This window comes from Triticum urartu, chromosome 1A, assembly GCF_056163025.1.
Source record: "Triticum urartu cultivar PI428250 chromosome 1A, HENAU_Tu73, whole genome shotgun sequence".
Taxonomy (NCBI): Eukaryota; Viridiplantae; Streptophyta; class Magnoliopsida; order Poales; family Poaceae; genus Triticum; species Triticum urartu.
This window is the reverse complement of record NC_141873.1, coordinates 343,187,942-343,201,128: the sequence shown is the minus strand read 5'-3', so window position 1 is coordinate 343,201,128 and position 13,187 is coordinate 343,187,942.

The following is a 13,187-nucleotide window of genomic DNA, read 5'->3' as shown; positions in this document are numbered from 1 at the left end:
GACACTGAAATTCCATCATCATCCACCAAAAATCCTAAAGGCCAAGGGGATGACGTTATTATTACTGGAACAGGCCACAACTCTCCTGGTCATCTCGTCATTTTGGCTCAGCATAGTGCCAAAGAAGAGCAAATTGCCAGGGATAAAGGTAAATGGAGCAGCGACTTATCAAACTATGCTCATCTTAACGCTGATGAGCTTCATTCCGGCTTCTTGAACCGTCTGCACTCAAACCGGGATTATGAAGCCGGTTTGGTGAATTTGATGAAAGAATGATATGAGGTAAATGCTTCTCCCTTGTACATTGATTTATAGCTGAAATACTATTCCAAGTAGCCTCCAAGAGCCGTTTTATGATTGTTAATCATAAACCGGGTCTTTGTAACACTTCAAGCATCCCATCATTGATCCTTGCAAAGGCGTGTCCTCAATCATAGATAACACTCATGTTTGAAAAAATATTAGATAACATTCTGCAGCATAGCCCCCAAAGGCCGGTTTAACTTGGCAAGTTAATCCGGTTTTTAATCCACACCACCGGTTTAGAACAAACGTACATTAGCCCCCAAGTGTCAAGGATAATGCTTGCATTGTTCTGGAGACTTGTATAGAGGGTAGTATTTGAGAGCAAATAGGCATTAGCCCCCAAGTATGAAGTGGATAACTTGTTATATGCTTTATACTTAGTGCATAAATATGTTGTTTTGTTGAATATACCTTCAATGTTGCAGGCTGAACTGAGAAGCAAAGATGCCCAAAACTCTGACTTACAAGAAAATGTGAAGTCTCAACAAGCCGAAGCTGCAAAAGCCAAAGAGGAGCTGACACAGGCCCTGGCCGGAATGGAAAAATTGAAAGAATCCTTCAACCAAGATTGTGCTGAATGGGAAACCAAAAAAGTCGGTTTGATCAAAAGAGCTGTAGATGCCGAGGAAGCCCTGAAACCGGTGGTTGAAGAACTAGCCGGTTTGAAGCGCCAAATCAACGCTATGACCTCTGCTATCTTTGGTAAGTGTCTGCTTATGTATGTTGCACCAGTCAATGAATCTTAAAACTGACCAAAATGTTGATAAAATCTTTGGCAGGAACTCGGATCACTCATCTTGGTGCAGATATGTGGATGAAGCTCAAAGCGGCATATACATTGGTTGAGCAGCTATACTCTGGATCTCAGCGAGCCATTAGTACATCGGCTTATAACAAACCGGCGCCAACGTTGATTAAGGAGACCCTTGAGAAGCTGGGCATGTTACCGGCGCGTATTGTCGAGTTGAAAAGAGCCGCTGCGAGAGCAGGAGCATTAACCGCCCTTATTCGAGCCAAGGCCTGGATTCCAGACCTTGAAGCGGAGGATATCATTAAAGGATATCCAGGCGTTAAAGAAGACGGTTCAAACTTTGACAATGATGATCTTCGGCGGCTGACCAAACAGATGCGGCCAGCGGCCAGCAAATTGGCTGAGGACACCGATTTGTCCCATTTTCAACCGTTTTATGATGCAGAAGGGAAAAGACAGCCGGCCGATATCCATGAATTCGAAGAACTTGTGCCTCCGATTCGTAAGCACACTTATGCCCCTGATATTAACCCTTCTGATCTTATCCATGAGGAAGCAGTGTTCCAAGCTTTAACCGGAATCGATTGGTCAATGGCTGATTTCCAGCTACTGGGGAGGGATGAAGAGGTGTCGACACCAACTGATCCGCAACCGTCAAACCGTCTTGATGAAGATTCCTGATTTGGTCGCCGGTTTATATGGCTACTGTAAAAAACAGTGGCACTGTTTGAACCGCTTTGAAGCTTCATGTAATAGGATAGCTGAAACTTTGTTTATCTGCCATGCCATCGAGCATGTTTCATAACGCTTTGTGATAATTTGTGCCGCCCTTCAGGATATATTTTATGCATAGCCTATGATGACTTGCCTTCCTGGGTCCAAAAAACTTAAAAGTGTCTAGCGGTTTACCTCTAAACATGTCATAATATCCAAGAAGTATATGGTACTTTAGCTGAATAATCAAGTGTTTGTACAAAAAATAATGTACAGAACATACCTCATTGATTGACCAAATGTGTATACAGCAAAGGTGTTTAACACCAACCCGATACGTTTGATAATTTCATCTTCATAATGCTGGTCTATCTATTAAACCGGACCGGTATAACTACCGGATTTTCTTTATAACACTGGTGATTTAGTCAAACCAGACCGGGTCAATGACCACCAGTTTATAATTGATCATGTGCCAACAACTGGTGGTTGGAAAGCAAGCCGGGTCAAGGACGCCGGTTTATCAAAAAATACTTATGATTGTCAACAAATAAAATTCAAATAGGAAAATATGCGAGGCTTTTTACGAGCTGCCAGGCTCCAAATCGAGGCTTTTCATGGCTGCCAGGCCTCTGAGTTAAACCATTTAACAAAGCCTTTTAAGATGGGCCTCCAATTAACCAATCATCGTTTTAACTGTGACAAGTTCAGGGTCTGTAAAAGATTGACTTGTCAAACGTTCGATGGGTCATGCCAGGATTACCTGCATAGGAGTGGCTTACTTGATGAAGGCAGGTTAACCCGGGGTTTTAGGTGAATACACCAGGCTTCCAAGCCGTGGCTTGATAGCCAATTACGAGGGTCCTTTCAAACTCTTTATTGCTTTGCAAAAAAGAGCTCCCAAGTAACTTTGTGAGCGATGCTCAGCGTGTGCCTATGTTTGAGTTTGTACTGTGTACAATACTCTCTTTGGCTCCACAAATTTTTCCTTGTGTGGCTGAAATGCCTATCAAGAGGTGTAGCTGTGGTTCAAACATAACCAAGCCCCCTAGTGATTTTCTTTATCTTTATGCAGCTGCTAAAGCCGGTTTAACAAAGAATCCGCTTTGACCGTTAACTTGTAAAAGCACACATATGATATAATAAAGAATAGATACCCCGCTTATAACGGAGGCTCCGGTTTATTATATGGTATATACATTGTCATAAATATGTACAGATGAAGAGCCTATGGCTTCAAGTATAGTAAGGCCGAAGGAGAGCTATGTTACATGGCCGCTTTGTCTCCTCCTCCGATTGACGTGAGTCTTCATGCTCTCAAACATCAATGAGGTAGTAGGATCCGTTGTGGAGATTTTTGATGACCACAAAGGGTCCTTCCCAAGGGGGGATAACTTGTGCATATCAGTGTGATCCTGGATGAGCCGGAGCACCAAATCACCTTCTTGAAAGATTCTAGTTTTAATCCGGCGGCTGTGATAACGTCGAAGATCTTGTTGATAAATCGCCGAACGTGCTACTGCAAGATCCCGCTCTTCATCCAACAGGTCCAGAGAATCCTGACGTGCCTTCTCATTATCAGCTTCAACATAAGCTGCCACACAGGGCGAATCGTGACGGATGTCACTAGGAAGAACCTCCTCCGCTCCATAAACCATGAAGAAAGGCGTGTAACCCGTAGACCTATTGGGTGTGGTGTTGATGCTCCATAACACAGAAGGTAGCTCCTCAACCCAACAACCTGGCGTCCTCTTTAAGGGAACCATAAGCCTTGGTTTGATACCCCGTAGAATTTCTTGATTTGCCCTTTCCGCTTGACCATTAGATTGGGGGTGAGCCACTGATGCTAGATCAAGCCGGATGTGCTCACGTTGACAGAATTCTTCCATCTCTCCTTTTGATAAGTTAGTACCATTGTCTGTTATAATGCTATGTGGAAAGCCAAACTGGAATATCACCTTTTTGATGAATTGAACCGCCGTGGCTGCATCACACTTGCTGACTGGCTCTGCCTCTACCCATTTAGTGAATTTATCAACTGCTACTAACAGATGGGTCTTCTTGTCCTTGGAGCACTTGAAGGGTCCAACCATATCCAGCCCCCAAGTTGCAAACGGCCACGTAATTGGAATCATCCGCAACTCTTGAGCCAGAACATGCGCACGGCGGGCAAACTTTTGACATCCATCACATCTTTTGACTAAATCCTCTACATCAGCATGCGCCGTCAACCAGTAAAAACCGTGGCGAAAAGCTTTGGCAACTAACGACTTTGAACCGGCATGGTGACCGCAATCCCCTTCATGAATTTCTCGCAAAATCTCACAACCTTCTTGAGGAGAAACGCATCACTGAATTGCTCCTGAAACACTGTAACGATGTAACTCCCCATTGAGTATGGTCATGGACTTGGACCGCCGGATTATCTGTCGAGCCAACATTTCCTCAGCTGGTAACTCGGCCCGGTTCATGTAATCCAGATATGGGATCGTCCAATCCGGTATGGCATGCAGAGCTGCCACCAACTGAGCCTCCGGATCAAGAATAGCCAAATCTTCTTTGGTTGGTATTTTGACTGACGGATTGTGCAATACATCAAGAAAGACATTGGGCGGAACCGGTTTACGTTGGGAACCAAGACGACTTAAAGCATCTGCCGCTTCATTCTTCTGCCGGTCTATATGGTCCACCTGATAACCTTTAAAGTGACCAGCCACTGCGTCCACCTCTCGTCGATATGCGGCCATGAGTGGGTCCTTAGAATCCCAAGTGTCAGGCAGTTGCTGAGCCACTAGATCTGAATCGCCGAAGCACTTAACCCGGCTCAAATTCATCTCTTTAGCCATCCGAAGACCATGGAGTAAAGCCTCATATTCAGCCGCATTGTTAGTACAAGGGAACATTAAACGGAGGACATAACAAAACTTGTCACCTCGTGGGGAAGTTAATATGACTCCAGCCCCCAAACCCTTTAACTGTCTGGACCCATCAAAATGAATAGTCCAATATGTATTATCTGGTTTCTCCTCAGGTGCCTGTAACTCCGTCCAATCGTTGATGAAATCTATGAGTGCCTGGGACTTGATCACCGTGTGGGGTATATATTTGAGCCTGTGAGGTCCAAGCTCAATGGCCCACTTGGCAATCCGGCCAGTTGCCTCTCTGTTTTGAATGATGTCGCCCAGAGGAGCTGAACTGACCACTGTGATAGGATGGCCCTGAAAATAGTGTTTGAGCTTCCGGCTTGCCATAAACACCCCATACACCAGTTTCTGCCAATGTGGATACCTCTGCTTTGACTCAATGAGAACCTCACTGATATAATAAACCGGCCGTTGAACCGGATACTCTTTGCCAGGCTCCTTGCGCTCTACCACAATGGCTATGCTGACAGCCCGGGCATTAGCAGCCACATACAACAATAGTGGCTCTTTATCGATCGGTGCTGCCAGCACGGGCAGTTCCACTAGCTGCCTCTTCGGATCTTCAAATGCCTTATCAGCTGCCTCACTCCAGACAAAGTTATCTGTTTTCTTGAGCATCTAATATAAGGGGATGGCCTTCTCTCCAAGGTGGCTGATAAACCGGCTCAAGGCTGTAATCCGGTCGGCCAGACGTTGCACATCGTTAATACACGCCAGTTTAGCCAAAGACGTAATTGCTGCAATCTTTTCCGGATTAGCCTCAATGCCTCTATTTGAAACCAGAAAGCCTAAGAGCTTGCCTGCCGGGACACCGAAAACACACTTCTCCGGATTGAGCATAATCTTGTAAACCCGGAGATTGTCAAAGGTTTCCCATAGATCATCTATCAATGTCCCCTCCTTTCCGGATTTGACCACAATATCATCCACATACGCATGAACATTGCGCCCATTTTGCTTATGAAGGCAATTCTAAACACATCGCTGGTAAGTTGCTTGGGCACTCTTGAGTCCAAAGGGCATGAAAACATAGCAGAAGACTCCAAAGGGAGTTATAAAGGTTGTCTTCTCCTGGTCCTTAACTGCCATTTTGATCTGATGATAACCAGAGTAAGCATCCGAAAAACACAAACGGTCACAACCCGCCGTAGCATCAATTATCTGATCAATGCGGGGAAGAGCAAAGGGGTCTGCAGGGCAAGCCTTGTTTAAATCTGTGTAGTCCACACACATCCGCCAAGTGCCGTTTTTCTTAAGAACCAGCACCGGATTGGCTAACCACTCTGGATGAAAAACTTCAACAGTAAACCCAGCAGCCAAAAAAGGGCTACCTCTTCACCTATAGCCCTACGTCTTTCCTCATTGAAACGGTGGAGGAACTGTTGGACCGGTTTGAATTTAGGATCAATGTTGAGTGTGTGCTCAACAAGTTCTCTCAGTACACCTGGCATGTCAGAAGGTTTCCATGCAAAGATGTCCCGATTCTCACGGATGAACTCGATGAGCGCGCTTTCCTATTTGGGATCCAGGTTAGCGTTGATGCTGAACTGTTTGGATGAATCGCCAGGGATAAAGTCGACCATCTTAGTGTCTGTAGCTGATTTGAACTTCAATGCTGGATCATGTTCTGTAGTTGGCTTTTTTAAGGAGGTCATGTCTGCCGGATCAACCTGCTCCTTATAGAATTTTAACTCCTCCGTGGCACAAACCGACTCAACATAAGCCGCATCGCCTTCTTCACACTCCAAAGCAATCTTTCTACTTCCATGTACTGTGATAGTCCCCTTATGACCTGGCATTTTAAGCTGTAGGTAAACATAACATGGCCTTGCCATAAACTTAGCATAAACCGGCCGCCCAAACAAGGCGTGGTACAGACTTTTGATCTTCACCACCTCAAATGTCAATGTTTCTGACCTTGAATCGTAGTCATCTCCAAAAGCTACCTCCAAAGCTATCTTACCAACAGGATATGCAGACTTACCAGGCACCACACCATGAAATACCGTATTCGACGGTTTAAGATCCTTATCTGTCAATCCCATACGGTGAAATGTATCATAACACAAAATATTGATACTACTTCCCCCATCCATGAGCACTTTAGTGAACTTGTATCCCCCAACTTGAGGGGCTACCACCAAGGCCAAATGACCTAGATTATCAACCCGGGGTGGGTGATCCTCTCTACTCCACAAAATAGGTTGCTCTGACCAGCGTAAATACTAAGGTACTGCCGGCTCAACAGAGTTGACTGCCCTTTTGTGAAACTTCTGATCATGTTTGCATAAACTAGTAGTGAAGACATGATATTGCCCGCTGTTCAGCTATTTGGGATTGCTCTGATAACCCGACTGCTGCTACTGCTGACTCCCCTGATGGTTGTAACCTCCCTGGTTGCCTTGGTGTCCTTGATCAACGTGTCCGGTTTGATTGCCTGGAAACCCTGAACCGGAACCACCACCTCCGTGACCCGGCCTGTGGAAACCTCCTCCTGAACCGCCGGGAAGGCCGCTGTCATATTGGAACATATTGGAATTCTTGAAATCCCGCATGATATAACAATCTTTCCAGAGATGTGATGCCGGTTTGTCCTTCGATCCATGCTTTGGACAGGGCTGATTTAACAAACGCTCAAAATTGTTGCCTGGACCTCCACCCCTCTGGGGCTGCTTGCCTTTATGGCGCTGGCCATTCTCCTGCGCGTTGGTATTTGCGACAAAGTCCAAACCACTGTCGGCCTTGCGCTTCCAGCATTTCCATGGCCTGCCGGATTATGTTGTTGTCCTTTGGCATTGCCGTTCCTCATACCCTTCTCCGATTTGTCCTCCTCTGAATCCGGATCCTTGGTATTATCTGAATCAACATATTTAACCAAAGCGGCCATGAGTGTTGACATGTCGTTGCAGTGACATTTGAGCCTTCCCAACTTCTGTTTCAATGTTTTGAAATGGCAATTGCCCTCTAACGTTAACACTGCGGTGTCTGCATTGATACGATTTGATGAATGCAAAATCATCGAGACCCGTTTGACCCAATGGGTCGTGGACTCCCCTTCCTCTTGGACACAAGCGGCCAGATCTACAATTGACATTGGCTGCTTACACGTATCCTTGAAGTTCTGGATAAACCAGTGCTTCAGTTCGGCCCATGATCCAATAGAGTTGGTCGGCAAGCTCTTCAACCAAGTGCGAGCTGTTCCTTCTAACATCATGGTGAAATATTTAGCACACACCGCCTCATCCACATCTAACATTTCCATTGCCATCTCATAGCTCTCCACCCATGCCTCTGGCTGCAAATCGGCGGTGTAATTTGGTACCTTACGAGGTCCCTTGAAATCCTTGGGTAGTCGCATATTACGCAAAGCAGGAGTTAAACACGGTACCCCTAAGGAACTGAACTTCGCCCCTGGCTCCACGGAGGCGGTGGGGTGAACCGGAGTATGCTGTCGTGCTCCGTGTCGAGCTGTCAACTCGGCCTCTCGACGTGCGCGGCCATGGTCCACAACATCTTGCGCATTAGCACCTCCCCCAGCCGGGTTGTTCCCTCGTGGCGAATTTCGGCGACGTGCACTATTGGACACGGCCGGTTCGTCCTCCACCTGTCTGCTATAACTCCGACTTGGACGGTGAGTGGAATGAATCCTCTCACGGCTGTGTGAATATGCTTGCTATTGATTTAGTGTTATCTGAAGGAGATCCCTGGCCTGACACGCTTCCACTGCAACTGGTGACTCGCTGTCGGTTGGGAGGGCCGCCAGGCGTGAAGCGGCGGCCACAATGTTGTCCAACGGGTTGGAATAATGCTCGGGCGGTGTTGATGGTACAACATTGTTCTGGCGAGGCAGGTCCGTCGTGCACGGCTGAACCGGCGCTCCTGCTCCCGGCGCCCCCGCCCGGTTTAGCGTGGGTTGGTTACCATCTCCTGCACCTGGCGTGTTGAAAAGATTCTGCGGCTCATAAACCAACGGGAGACGTGATCGGTACCTTCTTCTCATGACTTCCTCTGAAGCATTCTGATCCAGTCTAATCCGGTAAGGCTGTGCTTCCAACTCGGCCCGCTCCGTAGCCATCCTGGCGTTCTTTGCTGCCAGGTCCGCTTTAGCCTGGGCTATCTGATCTTTCACTTTTACAATCTCCGCATCGTGCTGATCCCTGGCTGCTGCGTCAACCTCCGCGGACATCAATGTTGCTAGAGCATCGAACAAATCAGACAAGACTTGGGTCGGAGGTGGCGCCGAGCTTCCTGCCCCTGCTGGTGTGGCCCTCGTTGAACCGGAGAGCATTGCTACGGCGGTAGATGAATGTGAAGGAAATATGCCCTAGAGGCAATAATAAAGTTATTATTTATTTCCTTATAATCATGATAAATGTTTATTATTCATGCTAGAATTGTATTAACCGGAAACATAATACATGTGTGAATACATAGACAAACAAAGTGTCACTAGTATGCCTCTACTTGACTAGCTCGTTAATCAAAGATGGTTATGTTTCCTGACCATGAACAATGAGTTGTTATTTGATTAACGAGGTCACATCATTAGTTGAATGATCTGATTGACATGACCCATTCCATTAGCTTAGCACCCGATCGTTTAGTATGTTGCTATTGCTTTCTTCATGACTTATACATGTTCCTATGACTATGAGATTATGCAACTCCCGTTTGCCGGAGGAACACTTTGGGTGCTACCAAACGTCACAACGTAACTGGGTGATTATAAAGGAGCATTACAGGTGTCTCCAAAGGTAGATGTTGGGTTGGCGTATTTCGAGATTAGGATTTGTCACTCCGATTGTCGGAGAGGTATCTCTGGGCCCTCTCGGTAATACACATCACATAAGCCTTGCAAGCATTACAACTAATATGTTAGTTGTGAGATGATGTATTACGGAACGAGTAAAGAGACTTGCCGGTAACGAGATTGAACTAGGTATTGGATACCGACGATCGAATCTCGGGCAAGTAACATACCGATGACAAAGGGAACAACGTATGTTGTTATGCGGTCTGACCGATAAAGATCTTCGTAGAATATGTAGGAGCCAATATGGGCATCCAGGTCCCGCTATTGGTTATTGACCAGAGACGTGTCTCGGTCATGTCTACATTGTTCTCGAACCGTAGGGTCCGCACGCTTAACGTTACGATGACAGTTATTATGAGTTTATGCATTTTGATGTACCGAAGGTTGTTCGGAGTCCCGGATGTGATCACGGACATGACGAGGAGTCTCGAAATGGTCGAGACATAAAGATTGATATATTGGAAGCCTATGTTTGGACATCGGAAGTGTTCCGGGTGAAATCGGGATTTTACCGGAGTACCGGGAGGTTACCGGAACCCCCCGGGAATCATATGGGCCTTAGTGGGCCTTAGTGGGAAGGTGAAAGGGCTGCCCATAAGGGCTGCGCACCTCCCCCCTCCCCTAGTCCTATTAGGACTAGGAGAGGTGGCCGGCCACCCCTCTCCCTCTTTCCCCCTTGGGAGTCCTATTTGGAATAGGATTGGGGGGGGAGTCCTACTTCCGGTAGGAGTAGGACTCCTCATGCGCCTCCATAGGGCTGGCCGCACCCCTCCCCCTTGGCTCCTTTATATACGGAGGCAGGGGGCACCTCTAGACACACAAGTTGATCATTGAGATCGTTCCTTAGCCGTGTGCGGTGCCCCTTGCCACCATATTCCACCTCGATCATATCGTTGTAGTGCTTAGGCGAAGCCCTGCGTCGGTAGAACATCAAGATCATCACCACGCCGTCGTGCTGACGGAACTCCTCCCCGAAGCTTTGCTGGATCGGAGCCCGGGGATCGTCATCGAGCTGTACGTGTGCTAAGAACTCGGAGGTGCCGGAGTAACGGTGCTTAGATCGGTCGGATCGGGAAGAAGACGTACGACTACTTCCTCTACGTTGTGTCAACGCTTCCGTTGCGATCTACAAGGGTATGTAGATCAGACTCTCCCCCTCGTTGCTATGCATCACCATGATCTTGCGTGTGCGTAGGAAAATTTTTGAAATTACTACGTTCCCCAACAGTGGCATCCGAGCCTAGGTTTTATGTGTTGATGTTATTTGCATGAGTAGAACACAAGTGAGTTGTGGACGATACAAGTCATACTGCCTACCAGCATGTCATACTTTGGTTCGGCGGTATTGTTGGACGAGACGACCCGGACCAACCTTACGCGTACGCTTACGCGAGACTGGTTCCCTCGACGTGCTTTGCACATAGATGGCTTGCGGGCGACTGTCTCTCCAACTTTAGTTGAACCGAGTGTGGCTACGCCCGGTCCTTGCGAAGGTTAAAACAGAGTCTATTTTACAAACTATCGTTGTGGTTTTGATGCATAGGTGAGATTGGTTCTTACTTAAGCCCGTAGCAGCCGCGTAAAACTTGCAACAACAAAGTAGAGGACGTCTAACTTGTTTTTGCAGGGCATGTTGTGATGTGATATGGTCAAGGCATGATGCTGAATTTTATTGTATGAGATGATCATGTTTTGTAACCGAGTTATCGGCAACTGGCAGGAGCCATATGGTTGTTGCTTTATTGTATGCAATGAAATCGCGATGTAATGCTTTACTTTATTACTAAACGGTAGTGATAGTCGTGGAAGCATAAGATTGGCGAGACGACAACGATGCTACGATGGAGATCAAGGTGTCGCGCCGGTGATGATGGTGATCATGACGGTGCTTCGGAGATGGAGATCACAAGCACAAGATGATGATGGCCATATCATATCACTTAAATTGATTGCATGTGATGTTTATCTTTTTATGCATCTTGCTTTGATTGACGGTAGCATTATAAGATGATCTCTCACTAAATTATCAAGAAGAGTTCTCCCTGAGTATGCACCGTTGCCAAAGTTCGTCGTGCCCAGACACCACGTGATGATCGGGTGTGATAAGCTCTATGTCCATCTACAACGGGTGCAAGCCAGTTTTGCACAAGCAGAATACTCAGGTTAAACTTGACGAGCCTAGCATATGCAGATATGGCCTCGGAACACGGAGACCGAAAGGTCGAGCGTGAATCATATAGTAGATATGATCAACATCGTATCATATAGTAGATATGATCAACATAAACGATGTTCACCATTGAAAACTACTCCATCTCACGTGATGATCGGTTATGGTTTAGTTGATTTGGATCACGTAGTCACTTAGAACATTAGAGGGATGTCTATCTAAGTGGGAGTTCTTAAGTAATATGATTAATTGAACTTAAATTTATCATGAACTTAGTACCTGATAGTATCTTGCTTGTTTATGTTGATTGTAGATAGATGGCTCGTGCTGTTGTTCCGTTGAATTTTAATGCGTTCCTTGAGAAAGCAAAGTTGAAAGATGATGGTAGCAATTACACGGACTGGGTCCATAACTTGAGGATTATCCTCATTGCTGCACAGAAGAATTATGTCCTGGAAGCACCACTGGGTGCCAGGCCTGCTGCTGGAGCAACACCAGATGTTATGAACGTCTGGCAGAGCAAAGCTGATGACTACTCGATAGTTCAGTGTGCCATGCATTACGGCTTAGAATCGGGACTTCAACGACGTTTTGAACGTCATGGAGCATATGAGATGTTTCAGGAGTTGAAGTTAATATTTCAAGCAAATGCCCGGATTGAGAGATATGAAGTCTCCAATAAGTTCTATAGCTACAAGATGGAAGAGAACAGTTCTGTCAGTGAGCATATACTCAAAATGTCTGGGTATAATAATCACTTGATTCAATTGGGAGTTAATCTTCCAGATGATTGCGTCATTGACAGAATTCTCTAATCACTGCCACCAAGCTACAAGAGCTTCGTGATGAACTATAATATGCAAGGGATGAACAAGACTATTCCCGAGCTCTTCGCAATGCTGAAAGCCGCGGAGGTAGAAATCAAGAAGGAGCATCAAGTGTTGATGGTTAACAAGACCACCAGTTTCAAGAAAAAGGGCAAAGGGAAGAAGAAGGGGAACTTCAAGAAGAACGGCAAGCAAGTTGCTGCTCAGGAGAAGAAACACAAGTCTGGACCTAAGCCTGAAACTGAGTGCTTCTACTGCAAGCAGACTGGTCACCGGAAGCGGAACTGCCCCAAGTATTTGGCAGATAAGAAGGATGGCAAAGTGAACAAAGGTATATGTGATATACATGTTATTGATGTGTACCTTACTAGAGCTCGCAGTAGCACCTGGGTATTTGATACTGGTTCTGTTGCTAATATTTGCAACTCGAAACAGGGACTACGGAATAAGCGGGCACTGGCAAAGGACGAGGTGACGATGCGCGTGGGAAACGGTTCCAAAGTCGATGTGATCGCGGTCGGCACGCTACCTCTACATCTACCTTCGGGATTAATATTAGACCTAAATAATTGTTATTTGGTGCCAGCGTTGAGCATGAACATTATATCTGGATCTTGTTTAATGCGAGACGGTTATTCATTTAAATCAGAGAATAATGGTTGTTCTATTTATATGAGTAATA